The sequence below is a fragment of the Canis lupus genome, chromosome 3 (assembly GCF_048164855.1).
Source record: "Canis lupus baileyi chromosome 3, mCanLup2.hap1, whole genome shotgun sequence".
NCBI lineage: Eukaryota > Metazoa > Chordata > Mammalia > Carnivora > Canidae > Canis > Canis lupus.
Genome location: NC_132840.1, coordinates 65914766 through 65930886, shown reverse-complemented (window position 1 = coordinate 65930886; position 16121 = coordinate 65914766). Strand labels below are relative to the sequence as shown.

Sequence of the window (16121 nt, the reverse complement as noted above, 5' to 3'; positions counted from 1 at the left end):
TAAATGTTCAGAGAGTTGGACAGACAAAAGAACAGGCAAGAGTGATCAAGAAGATATGAGCACTGAGCTGTGTCTTGGAAGACAGAATAACTGAGATATTTGTACAGAAGAGTACATCTCAGGCAGCGCAATCAGAGTAAATCCTGAGAGACATAGTCTGTGTATCTCCACTCTTCGGTGAGGCATGTTAAAAAGGAGGTCACTGAAAAAATGGGGATGTTTTTATTAGACTCAAATTCTTCACTTTCAAGGAATGTGAATTTTTGAATTAGACAAAATAAGTGAGATGTGATGGGAAAATTTAGACTCAAAAGAACTGAAGTTCTAGTTCAAGGTCTTCCATGTTTGAGATTGTAAGCTTGAGAACCTTCCTCCGTTTCTTGAAGAACCACTTCTTGGTGGAATGGAAAACTAGATGTGCCTTTGCAGGCCATATAAATGGTTAAGTAAAGCAGATGAGGAGGTGAATGCTTTAAAAATAGTAAGTGTTATATATATATATAGAGAGAGAGAGAGAGTGTTTTGAAGATTAGGGTTTACCTTGATTACACAGTGTTAGCAATGATGGGCTGCCTGTCTTCCTAAAAATTCCATGATGTGTGAGCATTATAGGACACATGCTATAACCAATAGGGTACTTATAAAATACTGCTGGGACGATATAACCATGGCTAATATTCATAGAGTACTCACTGCATGCTAGGTGTATTTCTTAGCTAGCCGCTTCATTTAAGCCTTGCAGAATTAACTATTATCCCTGTTTCACAAAAGGAAACTCAGGCTCTTGTGGTATAAGCCTGCCATACTATCCCCAAAGCCATCCTCTTAACTGGTTAACTGCTCTGAGAAGACCCTAAACAAGTAAATTAAAGTCATGAGTCCTAATGAAAGCCATAGTGTCTTTATTTTTATGTCAAAAACCTGGCAAAGAAAAAGAACTCTTCTGCTGGTTTAAAATCATACTACAGATACAATAACAAAAACAAAAACTTATTTTTGAACATCAGATAGAGTTTTAAAATAGAGGTGAAATCAAAACCTGAATAGAGGTTTCATGTCACAGAGCCCACTACTTTGCCATCTAAAATATGAACTTGCACTATATTGTGTGAGAAAGTATAATCATATATTCATGTTCAGCCTATGCAGAAAAAAGGACAGACAAGATGCAATAGGGAGTAATTCCAGAAATTTTGCTTTAGTAAAATAAATTTCCTAATGTTATCAGCAGGGAATGCATAGTTCATGAGTAAAGAATGTTAAGAACTCAGAATTTGCCACTCTGTTCTTTGATGTCAAATGTGCTGTTGGGCATGCAGTTAAAATAGTTCAAAGGTTTCAAAGGTTCCTCAAAATCATGAACAAATGATGTCATGGATGCCCCTCACCCTGCCCCAAAATGGAAAATGAATCTCCAAAGATGGTGGTGGAGACTAATCTCTTTCCTTAGGGCAAGGCACTCTTTATTTATTTTTTTTAAAGATTTTATTTATTTATTCATGATAGACACAGAGAGAGAGGCAGAGACACAGGAGGGAGAAGCAGGCTCCATGCCGGGAGCCCGACATGGGACTTGATCCCAGGACTCCAGGATCGTGCTCTGGGCCAAAGGCAGGCGCTAAACCACTGAGCCACCCAGGGATCCCCACAAGGCACTCTTTATATTAGTCAATTATGCTCATTTCTTCCATGAGAGACCATAAGCAGGACCTGGAAGCCAGATAGGACTCAGCTTCCTTGTATTTGTAATATCAGTATCTAGCACCTAGCCTGACGTGGCCAAGTTTCAATAGAAGTTTGATAAACACAAGACAGGAGGATAAAAGAAACTGACAGAGGAAAGAAAGAAAGAAAAAGAAAAGGAAAGAAAGAAGAAAGAAAGAAAGAAAGAAAGAAAGAAAGAAAGAAAGAAAGAAAGAAAGAAAGAAAGAAAGAAAGAAAGAAAGAAAGAAAGAAAGAAAGAAGAGAAAGAGAGAGGAAAGGAAAGGAAAGGAAAGGAAAGGAAAGGAAAGGAAAGGAAAGGAAAGGAAAGGAAAGGAAAGGAAAGGAAAGGAAAGGAAGAAAGAAAGAAAGAAAGAAAGAAAGAAAGAAAGAAAGAAAGAAAGAAAGAAAGAAAGAAAGAAAGAAGAAAGAAAGAGAAAGAAAGAAAGAAAGAAAGAAAGAAAGAAAGAAAGAAAGAAAGAAAGAAAGAAAGAAAGAAAAAGAGTTTATTTTTGGCAATATAGGCCATTTCCATCTTGTAGCTGATAATGTCTCATCAAAACTGAAGATCAAACAACTCACTCCCATTTGGTCTTTAAATTTAGGGGGAGTTCTTTTAGACTTAACTCCATTATTTTCTAATTGACTGTAGGAATTAGAGTTTTATTATAACTCATAGGCTTCCAGGAAATAAATCAAAGCTACAACATAATAAAATTTGGGTCTGCAGAGTTGTTTTCAAAACACTTCTGGAGTCTGCTAGATGAAAAAAGAGGTTTTGTTTTGTTTTGTTTTTTTAAATATAACGATTTCTTATATTAGGTAGGGTCTCACTAGAGGGTAAGAACAGGTGAGATACACACATATATATACAGAGAGAGAGATAAAGAGATTTATTGCTTGCAACATACAGTTGACCCTTGAGCAACCCAGAGGTTAAGGACACCTGCCCCTTGTGCCTTTGAAAATTTACATATAACTTTGACTCCCCCTCCAAACTTAACTACTAATAGTCTATTGTTGACCAGAGACTTACTGATAACACCAACAGTTGATTAACCTACATTTTATTTGTGTATTATTACAATATTTATATAATAAAATAAACTAAAAATAAAATGTTATTAAGAAAATCATAAGGAAGAAAAATACATTTGCAGTACTGCACTGTATTTATATACACATATAAACACAAAAAATAAAACCCATTGCATATTAAGGGACCTGTACAGTGTTATTCAGGGGTCAACTATATATATATATAATATTATATATTAAGATATATATATATATTAAGATATAGATTATATATATTATATATATATTATCTCTATATATATTAAGATATAGATTAAGATATTTATTGCATGGAAATAGGTTATGCAATTGCAGGGGTTGCCAGGCAAATCCAAAATCTATAGGGTAGGCCACCAAAAAGAGCAGAGTGGAATTGTCAAGCATACACACGAATCTGTATGAACCGAAATTGCGATCAGCAGGTGGAATTTCTTCTTTACTTAAAAAAATTTTTTATTGGAGTACAGTTAACATACAAAGTTAGACCAGTTTCCAGTGAATAATATAGTGATTCCACTTCTCTGTACATTGTGCTGTCCTCACCACAAGTGTAGTTGCCATAGTACAACACTGTGATGGTGTCACTGACTATAATCCCTCTACTGTGCCTTTCATCCTTGTGACCTGTTCATTCCCTAACTGGAAACCTGTATCTCCCATTCCCCTTCAAACATTTTGCCCACCCCTCACCCCTAGAATTTCTTCTTCTTCAGGGAAAACTCAGTTCTGCCCTTGAGGCCTTTCTACAGCTTGAATAAGTCCCACGCAGATTATTTAGGATAATCTCCTTACTTCGAGTTTCCTGATTATAAATGTTAATCATCTCTACAAAACACCTTCAGAGCAACACCTAGATTGTTAGTGTTTAGCTGAGTAAGTGGGGCCTATAGCCTTGCCGAGTTGCCACATAAAACTGATCATTAAAATCTCTTTTCCAAAGTCAGATGATCCTGCCTGGAGTTTTGAGGTTTTCCTATCAGCTAAACTCTCTCGCAAAACACACCCTTACACTGACAGATGCCTTTGACTTGACCCTCCCCATCTCATGGTCACATTTGGCTCCTGCTCAGCAAATGTGCAATCTCCCTAGCATTTTCTTTCAAGCTGATTACTTCTACAGAGAATTTAAGTGGCACAGTTATATCTTAGGGTATTCAAGTTCTTCCACTGAGTTTAAATTGGCAAGTACCTCCAGATGCCAACTTTAGAGGTTGTTTTTTATTTTTAATTAAGCCTTTAAATGTTAGGTTCATTGTAGATTTGCATACAATTGTAAGAAGTAATACTGAGAGAGCCCCATGCTCTTCCCCTCGTTTCCCCCAGTGATAGCATCAGCAAAACGATAGCACAGTATCACAACCAAGATACGGATATTGATAAAACCAAGATGTGGGGCATTTCCATCACCACAAGGATCGTATCTGTTGCTCTGTTAGAGTCATACATCCCTCCCTCTCACGCCTCCCCTCCCCATTCTTCACCCTTGCCAATCATTAACCTATTTCTCATTTCTCTGTCATTACAATAATGCTACAGAAATGGAATTATACAGTAGGTAAGAACTGAGGATTGGCTGTTTTTTCACTAGGCATAATTTTCTGGCATTTCATCCAGGTGGTTGATTATACCAATGGTGTATGTTTTTTTATTGCTAGTATCATTCCCTGGTATGAATGTACACAGTGAATGGACTAACCATTCACCCATAGAAGAACGTCGGGATTGTTTCTAGTTTTGACTATTAGAATAAAGCTATTATGAATACTCATGTTATGAATACTCATGTATTTTAATGAACCTAAGGTTTCATTTCTGTGGGATGAATGACCAAGAGTACAATTGTTGGGTTATGTCATAGTTGCATATATAGGTCCTCTTTCTTTTTTCTCTTTCTTTCTTTTTCTTTTTGAGACATAATTCATATGCTATGAAAGTCACCCTTTTAAATTGTCCATTTTTTTTGGTATATTCGCAAGGTGGTATAATCATCACCACTATAGAATTTATCAATAAATTCCAGAACATTTTCATCCCTTCCTAAAGAAACCCCATGCCCATTTAGTTCACTCTCCATCTTTCCCTCCCCACTCCATGACAAATAGCTTAGTGGTTACTAAACTATTTCCTGTCTCTGTGGATTTTCCTATTTTGGATACTTCACATAATATGTGAACTTTGTGTCTAGATTTTGTAAATTAGCATTATGTTTTTAAACTTAATCTGTGTTGTAGCATGTATCTGTACTTTGTTCCTTTTTACAGCTGAATGGTGTTCCATCTTTTTCTTTTTTAAGATTTTATTTATTTGAGAGAGAGTGAGAGAGAGTACAAGCAGGGGGTGGGGATGGCATGAGGAGCAGAGGGAAAGGGAGAAGTGGACTCATGAGCAGGGAGCCTGACACGGGATCGATCCCAGGACTTGAGATCATGGCCTGAGCCAAAGGCAGGTGCTTAACCGACTGAGCCACCCAGGCGTCCCTGAATGATGTTCCATCTTATAAATATACCACATTTTGTTTATCCATCATCAGTTGATGAATCTTTAGGCTGTCCTTATCTTTTGGCTATTATGAATAATGCCTCTATTAACATTTATGTGCACTTTTTTTCTGTGAACGCATATTTTGATTCCTTTAGATAGATTCCTAGAAATGGAATTGCTAGGTCACATGGCAACTCTAAGATCAACTTTTGAGGAACTAATATAATATAACTATTATGACTCTAGGGGCACTTGGCTCTGACACTTGCAACCAGATGACACTGTCTTAGGGACCGTTGTATGGTTTCAGTAGAACTGGAAGGCCATCCCTCAAAGTAGTTTCTGGCCACAATCTGGTTGCTGCTCAAATCACTAGACAGTAAGGAGGAATAGAAGTAAACTACTGATTGATCTTAAAGGAACAGGAAAAGTGAAGAATTAGCAGTCTCCATTGCAACATTGTCATGTGCCACAAGTGGAGTATAAGATAACAGGGAGGTGAGATTACAAAGAGTGCCCAGAGAACACAACAGTCTAAGGAATTCAACATTTTTAATAGTTCTTTAAGGTATCTCGTTATCTTGTTCTTTTCAAACTTTTAATTAAGATTATCTCCCTGGCTGTACTGGGTGTGTCTTAGCACTTATAATGGCAAATATCAAGCATGAGTGTGTGTGTGTGTGTGTGCACATGTGCACATGTGTAGGAAGTGATTGGAAAATGCATTAAAAGCCATTAATAATGAATGTTGGACATATAGTTAGCAATTAAGGAATCATTAGCAGTAAAAGAGAATCAGATTTTAGGAATACTTTGCCAACAGAAACAATTGATTATCAGTGTGAGGTGAGGGAAAAAAATCAGATTTGACATTTGGTAAATGTTCAGATGGTGATGCCATTTTAATGAAATGGGGAATATAACAGGAGGAGATATTTGGGGAATTAGGTGATGGGCTTGGTTTGGGATATGTTATAGAAAAAAATAAAAGAGATATCTAATAGGGAATTTAAATTAAAGGGTCTTTAGCTGTGTTATCAAATACAGTAGTATTTGTGTGGCTGCTGAAATTCATGTGTGGCTGCTGAAATTCAGATTGGCTAAAATTAAATAAAACATAAAGTTCGAAGCTCCTGGGTGGCTCGGTTTGGTTAAGCCTCTGACTCTTGATTTCAGCTCAGGTATGATCTCAGGGTTGTGAGATCTCAGAGACCCAGGCTCTGCCCTGAGGATGGAGCCTACTTGAGATTCTCTATCTGCCCTTCCCTCCACCCATGCATGCTCTCTCTCTCTCTTTTTTTTTTTTTTAATTTTTTTTTAAAGTCTGCTTTGTAAAGGGGGAAATGCAGAAATCATAGCTACAAGGTCAGGTGAGTTCTTTTTTTTATTTATTTATGATAGTCACAGAGAGAGGGAGAGAGAGGCAGAGACTTAGGCAGAGGGAGAAGCAGGCTCCATGCACCGGGAGCCCGACGTGGGATTCGATCCCGGGTCTCCAGGATCGCGCCCTGGGCCAAGGGCAGGCGCTAAACCGCTGCGCCACCCAGGGATCCCTCTCTCTCTCTCTCAAAATAAAAAATAAAAAATAAGTCTTAAAATTTGATTCATTACTGTAGTCACATTTCAAATGTTTAATAGCCACACGAAGCTAGTGGCTACTGCATCACCTGGTACAGAAAAAAAGCTCCCATCATTGCAAAAATGACTAACTGGTATCACTAATCTTGAACTCAGGAGAGGGAGAGAAAGACCAGAGATACAGGTTTGGGAGTTTTTTGAGCATTTGAAAGGTAGATGAAATCATTAATGAGGATGAAGAAGCCCGGGAAGAATTTGTAAATAAAGAAAAGAAGGCCTGGAACAGAACTCTGAGAAGACATAGCATGAAGGAAGAGAGAAACAGGATTTCACAAAAACGACTAAGAAGCAAGTGATCAGAAGGGGAGAAGAACCAGGAAACCATTGGATCCCTAGCACGTGATGTAAGAGGGTTTCAGGAAAGGGACCAGATGCCTGAGGGGCCTGATGGAAGAGAAAGAAGTCAGTGGATTTGGCAGTTAGATCAGTAATGACCTTTCCAGAGTATTTTTAACAGGGACCCACACCAGTTGGATGAAGGCAAGAAAAATAGTGAGGGAATAATACCTAGAGTTAGTGTTCTCTTTCAAACAGTTTGCTGTAAAAGGGGAGTGTGTGATTGCACGGACTGCAATAACTTGAGAAAAAGGCAGATAACATGAGAAATTTTTTTAGGGAGGGAGCAGCTTAAATATATTTGTAGGTTGAAGAGAAGACACAGTGGAGAGGTAGAAGTTAAAAACATTAAAGAAATGGGATAAATGATGGGTGCATGCCAGGAGGTGATAGAAATGGGGATCAAACGAGTGGTTGGAAGGGAGAGGACCAATTCTATCTGAGGTCAGAGACATGAAAGTTTGAAAGAAGTTCATAACTGAGACAGCTGGAATTTCTGATGCATGTACTGCATATCCGAGCCTGATGACTGAAATTTATGCAGGGCTGAAAAAATGTCTTTGGTTGTCCATTTAAGAAAGGTCTAACAGTTCAGCAGGGAGCCATCAGCTCTCTAACAATGGGCATAAATTTTGAGGACCTCTCATTAACACCTGAAAGCCATTGATCTCTCTGTCCACCAGGAAAGGAGTGACCTCATTAACATTCCAAGGCTTCTCCTATCAAGGAATTCAAGGAGCACATACCAGGGCACAGACTATATCTCCACACTTTCAAAAAAGGGAAAAAAGAAAAACTTGTGTGAAACCAAACACTCAGAGCTCCTGGGGAAGCAGACACGTGGATTGTCCAGAGAGCCTCCAGAGGCAACAGCTGCTTGATTACAAATGATGAGCGTAACTAGCGCTTCTTACTGTGTAGAGAAGTTAAATAAGGAAACAAAATCACAAAATTGCCCATGAGAAATTAGGCAGGCAGGAAGTGCTAACCTCCTCAGCCAGTAATTCAAAGTCCATTCTGGAAATCCAAATCATTAGCTTCTTCATTGCCAGAAATTTGGTTTCCACCCACGTCATTCAAGGGACACTTCAGTTCCAAAGGTCACCTGTAAACGGCTAAGGGTCAAGTTCAGCAGCCTTTCTCATTGCTCACTTTTCTCAAGTGTGTTTGCAACTCTAGACGCCATTAAATGCCTGTCTTTTGTTTTTTTGCCTAGTTTTGAAATCTGTCTGTTGTTGGCTCTTAGTTTCCGTAAGCCCTCTGACAGTTCTGTTTTTCCTCTTTTCTTGTAATTGTGGGGACTTCTCCAAGACCTGAGCTACGCTCCTGTGTTCTCCTCAAACTCCTATCCAAGGTAAAAGATGGGTTGGGACAGGGAGTAGACAGGGCTGGCTTAAAGATGGTGGGCTTCTAAGATGGCACTGAACTAAAACTGCAGTCGGTAGGAAGAGCAGTAGGGGACCCAAGTAGACAATAGGACAAAGGGTATTATGATTAGGGTGGGTTTTTTGTTTGTTTGTTTTTTTGGTAAAGGGCCAGATACTAAATACTTTGGACCTGGAAGGCCAGTCTCTCTGGTAACTATTCAATTCTGCCATTGCAGCATAACAACAGCCATAGGTGTATGTAAACAAATGAACATAGCTATATTTCAATAAAACTGTTTCTAAAAACAGGCATCAGCCCATGCAGTGAACTTTATTGAGCACAATTCCAGTGGAGGCTAATGAGGAGAAAAAAGTTAAACCCAAAGTCTACGGCCTGCACCACTGTGCCATGAATGTCTCAAGTGGATCCTGACCCAGTTGGTGAATAATGGGAGAGATTTTCTGAGAAACTACCAGGTGACCATGTGCAAACTGGAACTCCTTTTACAGATGAGAAAAAAGCTGAAAGAGGTACCAAGTTGATTAACAACATCTCTCTTGGGCACCTGGGTGGCTCCGTGATTGAACATCTGCCTTTGGCTCAGGTTGTGATCCCAGGGTCCCGGAATCGAGTGCCACAATGGGCTCCCCACAGGGAGCCTGCTTCTCCCTCTGCCTCTCTCTGAGTGTCTCTCATGAATAAATATATAAAATCTAAAAAAAAAAAAAAAAAAAAAAAAAAAAGAACATCTCTCTCTCTTGTGGAAATGCAAGAGAGGGACACAATATGTCAGCCTTAGGTGACCAATATGTCAGGCTTAGGTGACCCAGAGCCCATGCAGTGTGGTACAGTGGGTAGAGCTCTACATGTGGATGCTGGGGGTTTCCAGAGCTCACAATGTGTTCATTCACTCTTCTGAGCTTAAGGTGGCTAGTATGTAACCATGACCTCCTAAAAGGAACTTTTCAGGAGGTTATATGAGCCAGAATGAGCAAAAATTCTAGCATAGTCCCTAGCATATAGTGAGTACTTCTTAAATACTGCTTGTGTTTCCCTTTTATAAGGATCTTCAGTGGATAAAATAAAAATAAATAAATCACATCAGAAACTGGAAGGCAGCATGCAGATAGCACTCAGCATTCTTGTTCATGTGCTGAGCCCAACCTGACCTCTCTCCTTACCTGCAGTCCTGGCTGCCCCTAGTCTCCCGTTGCCCCCATCCAGCCTTTAAAACCACCTACATGAAGACTTGTCCCTAGGATACAGTCTCAAATAATATTTGTTGAATAGAATGGAGTTAAAAAATAATTTGTAATTGTGTGTGGTGATGGATATTCACTTGTTTTGGTAGTCATTTTGTGTTACATTCATGTATCAAATCATTAGGTTGTATGTCTAATACTCATACAGTGCTGTATGTCAATCATTTATCAATTTGAAAAGAGAAATAGGTATCACATTTTATTGCTTGATTATGAAATGCTTAATGAGAAAGATTATTATTTCCATGGGCTCTCTGGTCATACATGTTCTTTTGTAAGTGGCTGTTCTTGTACTCTTCATTTTTATTGGTTTGGAAGAGCTTTATATATGTTAAGGATATGACCTTTTTACTGTAACACACATTACAAAACAAACATATTTTTCTTATTAAAAAAAAAAGGACAGGGTTGACTACCACTCTCCTGTCAAAACCTTCAAATACCATCAATTTCTGGAGCCATCAATCAGGCCATCAAAAATTGGGGACCTGTTTTGGATAATAATACAATGTGTATTACCAGTCAGTCCTACTACCTTGTTAATTCAGAGATCATCTTTCCTCCATTTCAAGATCAGTCCTCAGTCTTTCTCACTGTGTTCAGCAGGCTAGGCTAGGAACAGAATTCCTCCCAAATAATACAAGGGCCTTTCACCATGAATATCCTCTCCCCTCTGTGCATCTTAGGAGTTGCCTGGAGTCTAATGTTAATAGCACAGTTCTGGAGTGCATCAGTGGATGTGAAATCTGAGTGCTGCCACTTTCTACCTGGGTTACCACAACCATGCTCCTTAAGCTTTCCATGCCTTGATTCTTTGCATTGGTAAATAAATATAAATAATAGCAGGATTTTTATGAAGATGAAATAAGATAACTTATGAAAAATGCTTAGTGCCAAACCTATACTAACTGCCTAAAGGGAAGCTATCACATTAAGTCAAAATAAGCCATCTTTTGTTTTCTGATTTTTTTCTGTTTTTATAGCACATATAAGGGGAAAATTCAGAGAAAATCCTATAGAAATATAAAGTGAGACACAGAAAAGTAATTATAAAAACATCAAAGTTGTGCTCACTTCAGCAGCACATATATTAAAATTGGAATGATGTGGAAAAGATTAGCATGGCCCCTGTACAAGGATGACATGCAAATTTGTGAAGCTTCCATATTTAAAAACAAAAACAAAAAAGAACACCTGAAAATTACCCACAACAGTTTTGCCAGTCAAAAACCTAAAATAACAGATATTATTGCTTTGATATATTTCCTTCTAGGCTTTCTCCGTGCATATGCACACACATCCTTTTTTAGACATACATATTTAACTGGGCTGCTCTGGTTGGATAACGTGCTCCTTCTTACCTTTTTCTCAGTTGATAAATACCCTGCAAAAATATGATATTTTAAAGGTCTCAGAATATTCCTTAGAATTAATGGATCATAATATATTTTGCCATTCCTCTATTATAAAACTAAATTTGAGGCACCTGGGTGGTTCAGTGATTGAGCATCTGCCTTTGATTCAGGTGGTGATCCCAGGGTCCCAGGATCGAGTCCTGCATCAGGCCCCCACAGGCAGCCTGCTTCTCCCTCTGCCTGTGTCTCTGCTTCTCTCTCTCTCTGTGTCTCTCATGAATAAATAAATAAAATATTTAAAAACAAAACGAAACTAAATTTTATAAAGCTAAATTTATAAAACTCAGCTTTAAAAATTGTTCCAACCATAATTCCATGAGCTATTCTAATAATTATGGCTTATCTAAGAAGAATGACAGCAAACACTTAAAAACACATGCTTCTGTTCTCTCCTAAGTATCTAAATCTCTGCTATTGCAATTATTTTTAAACCCTGTGGTCAAAGCTGTGAAAAGGCAATGAAAGCCAAAACGCCTTTGCAGGTTTCATTCTCTCTTTCGCCACCTTCTGAGACTTTAAGTTGCAGGCTTCTTCCCTCTTCTGACAGCCATTATGCAAGCTAAGTGAAGCTCTGAGTCCAGAGCTGAGTGGAATGAGGTCTGTAAAGAAAAATATCAAATATCTCTGTGGCATGTCTTTGCTACCAGCAGAGCTGTGTAAAATCCATGTAGAATGACTGCCTCATAAAACTTGGTTAACTGCAAATATTCCTTGTCATAGCTTTCAGACAGCATGAACCTTCCGTTTTAACCTTGCAAATGATTTAAAGAATGTACACTGGGTACACTTTGCCTATCTCATTTGCCCTCCTTTCCAAAATGCCTTTGGAGGTTCTGGGAAAAGACAGGTCCATTTTTATTTGCAAAACCCTTTAGGTTTCATTTCATTCCATTTTAATAAATATTGTTGAGAACCTCCTACTTGCCAGGCACTCACTGGGTGCTGTGAGGAGGAAGGAGAAAATGCAAAGATGAAAGAGACAGGTCTTTCTGCCCTTGAAGAATTGAAAATCTACTAGAAAGCTGTAAGATGTGTGAACAAATAGCTCTAATTCTAGGCAGAACGAAATAAAGCTAAACAAAGGAGCATATATTGTGCCTAGTGACTGCAAAGGAAAAATGGAAAACATTTAAGCAAGAAGAGGTTACATTTGAAGTAAGCCTTGAAGGATGTCTAGGCTTTTTTAATAAGGGGCAGGGGGGAAGACAGCAAAACCATTAATGAGTTTCTGCTAGGCATTTTAACTTCTGAATCAGATTACACTAGGGGCTTCTGTGAACACTGATTTATTAAGTCCAAAAAAACCCCCAACACTTTGACTAGGAATTATCATTTTCTTATTAATGAGAAACGTAAGTAATCTAGGTAGGACTATGCCTCTAAAGAGTAGAATAGGGACTAGACTGATTGCAAGTCTGTGCTGGGACTTTCTAGACCAAGAGGACACATTACTGGAATGATCATGGAAGTATAAAAATGCAGGGTGGCTTCAGAAAATTGCTTACATTGTCTGCATTTTCAGAAAATTGCTTACTTACATTGTATCTTAAAACAAACAAACAAACAAAAACCAAGGACAAAACCAAAAACTTTAGGTGGATATAGTATCTTTCACCCTAGGAGAAGAAGAAAAGGTGTATATATGTTAGGTTAGTAACAAACAAATCCTAAAATTTTAGAGGCATAACATGGAAAGGTTCAATCTTTGCTTATGAAAATCCACACCAGGTCTAATGACTCCAAGGCAGTTTCCTCCTAGGCATTGACACATGGACTTGCACTGCTGTTAGTATCACAGAGCTACACTACCTCGAGCATCTACAGCATTTAAACTTTTCACACTATCCAGGTAGCCACAGAAGGAAACAGAAAATGCAGAGAACCCACACTTTTTTTTGCCCTTCTATATTTTGGCCTTGAGTGACACACATCACATCTGCTTATAGCAGCTGAAAGATCTAGTCACATGGTCCACCCTAAAATAACGTTGTCCTCTTATGTGCCCAGGAAGAAGAAAAGGAAAAATGATTTGGTGAAAACAAAGCTGGTTTCTGGCACACAAGGCAATGGTAATTTAGGATGTATGTATTTATGAATTTAATATATAATATTATAATATTATTTATTATATAATAATAATATGTAACATATTAGATAGTCATACTATATGTCATCTATAATAATTCATGTAAACTGAACCACAAACCATCCCCATCTTAAAAGAGAATAAGCAGGTCTTTGTGACCCTGCAGCCAGTGCATGACTGGCATGCTCCTCAGTTGGGGACATATCCCTCCAAGCCAGGCAGCTCCCATCACCTGAGAGCAATTCTCTGGAGGAAGAGCAGCTGTGACAGTTTTATATGGGTACTTGACTAAGTGTGGTCTCTAGTTACCCAGTAAAACACTGGGTATAGCTGTAAAGGTATTTGCAGATGTGATTAAAGTCCATAATCAGTTTACAGTAAGTAAGGAAGATCATCCTAGATAGTCTGGGTGGGCCTGATTCAAGCAGTTAGAAGGCTTAAGAGCAGAACTGAGGTTTCCCTGGAGAGGAAGAAATTCTGTTTATAGACAATAGTTTGGGGGCAAATTCAGCCTATGGAGTCTAGCTTGTCCTTCCTGACAGCCTATGGATTTCTCCAGATTTGCCTAGCCAGCACTCAGAATCATGTGGTCAATCCTTGCAATCAATCAATCAATTTCTCTCTCTCTCTTTCCCCCACTGGTTCTGTTTCTCTGTTGGAACCCTTAGGGATACAGCAGCTGAGGTTGAGAGCAGCTGGTGATCACTGCACCGTTGGGTAAAGGGCACAGAATGACACCATCTACTAAAGCCACCCAGCTAATGAGACAAATGGCAAAATTTGCTGAGTCATGGACCACCTTGGCAGGAGGAAGATTGCCAGAAGGATAGAGTGAATTTTTCTTCTTGAGAAAGCACTTTGTGCTCACTTTTGAGTCATATGTTCCAAAGGGAGTATATGTCCAAAAGGGGAGATGGAGAGACTTTTTAAAAATGTGTCTGTCTGAGGACAATTAGCATGAGGACACCTACCATTTAAACCTTAACACAAAGCATTGTTTGGTTATCAACTACTTACCTTATATTACACAGTGGTAAAAAAAAATAAAAAATAAAAAAAATCCCAGTAACTTCCCAGTATCCTTACAACCTTGGATGCCTTGTGGTTCCCAATCCATTTCCTTTGCTTTTCTATACCTCTTAATGTATTTGAGCAGACATCACCACAAATAATGCAAAATTATATGACTCTTTTTTTTCTGCTAGAGATCTAGCATAGATGGTTTGAAATTTAAAAGTTCAGTGTGTCATCTGGGGGGAGAAACTATTTTCTGGTGGCACTGCTGTCAAACCAGAAAACATAGCTGGATATTGAACGGTATTAAATGCAGGGCAAAGCAAATTCAATAACATACTCTTGCCTTCTAAATTCCCATCAACACTACCCAATAACACAGGCATAGCTAAGCCAAAAGACACATAGATAAGCTAAAAAGAAGAAATAAGGAAAAATAGAGAGGCGGAAGAGAAAGCAGAAAAATGGGAGGGAAAGTCTTCATGCTTCATTAAGATAAGCCAAAACTAGAGAGAAATTACTTTATTGCTTCTAATTAGCAAAGGAAATATCTTTAAAAGTTGGAATTTTATTTAAAAGGGTGGGGAAGACCAATGTCTGAGGGTTGGAGAAAAACAAAATACTGAAGAGATAGTTGCAAGATAGAAGTGGAATAAAAAGCAGAATCCAGGAATTCCAACTTTCAAGAACTCCTCTCTAATATGAAACCAAAGAAATTTGGAAGCACAACTCCCTGTACACCATTTGTCAAGTTTTAAAAGGAATCCAAATGGCAGTTCAGTGTGTGTGCTGCTCTGCATGGGAACAAGAGCTGAGTCAATTGACCAGAGACGACAGAGGCTGGACTCTGATCCAGGCCTGATTCGAGGTCAACAGCATGGCCTAAAAAGCTACCGTGTTGGCTATGGGCATATTACACTTTACTGCTTTGCTAAGATATATTGAACCCCTTTGCTGGTCTAGATATTTCAAGTTGGGCAGCTAAGTTCAGTTATCACTTTAGATGGAAACTCCTCCAGTAAAGACTAAGTGGCACCAAAATACAATAGACTTGAGCAACACCAAAATACAATAGAGCCAGCATAGAGGAGTGCCCAGTCTCTTGAGCATGACCTGTTGCTAGCGCCAGGCTTTCTCTGTGTGTTCTCCTGTCTTCCCTTTGCAGCTCAATGATATGGTCTATTCTATGCCACCTCCATCAATCTCCCTTTCCCACTGCTAGGATTCTGGTATTATCCATTTCCAACATGTGGAGTTTTTTTCCACAACACCAAGCAATTCTTTGACACCAACTGAATATCTTATAATTCAACTCAATTCTGACACTGGAGATAGCACCAGATCCCACAGGTTAAGGCCTCAGTCCTACAAGACTGACCCCTTACCTCCCACTTCAGATGCAATTTGTAGGTATGGGTGGTCCCCTGTGCTTCTGACTAACTGGTTACAGATCAGAGGTTCCAATGACTACCTTCTTGGGTTCGATTAATTTGTTAGAGCACTCACAGAACTCAGAGAAACATTTTACTAATTATATTACCAGTTCATTATAAAGGGATTTAACTTATGTAGATGGATGCCTACAGCAAGGTATGTGGGAAGGGGCATGGAGCTTCCATGCTCTAGGAATGCACCCTTCCTGCATCTCCTCGTGTTCACCAAACTGGAACCCCATCCTTTTGGGTTAATGGAAGCTCTGTTGATTAAATTAGTGAATGCTGGTGATTTAACTCAATCCTCAGC

The 16121-nt window shown here is 38.8% G+C and overlaps 1 long non-coding RNA gene and 1 other non-coding gene across 3 annotated transcripts in view; both read left to right on the top strand.

Moving 5' to 3' along the window:
• The window catches only part of LOC140630911 (uncharacterized), an 85865-nt gene extending 71447 nt beyond the window's left edge, over positions 1-14418 (top strand). The window contains exons 5-8 of one of the 2 annotated variants that reach the window (XR_012028591.1): positions 8545-8587; positions 8910-9131; positions 13286-13347; positions 14033-14418. This is a non-coding gene — a long non-coding RNA (uncharacterized lncRNA). Of the gene's footprint in view, positions 1-8544; positions 8588-8909; positions 9132-13285; positions 13360-14032 lie in introns of both variants that reach the window. The other variant, XR_012028590.1, reaches the window with a different exon arrangement.
• On the top strand, positions 10930-11036 carry LOC140631364 (U6 spliceosomal RNA). The gene has a single exon (XR_012028989.1). It is a non-coding gene; the product is annotated as a U6 spliceosomal RNA (small nuclear RNA).
• Positions 14419-16121: the final 1703 nt, after the last annotated feature.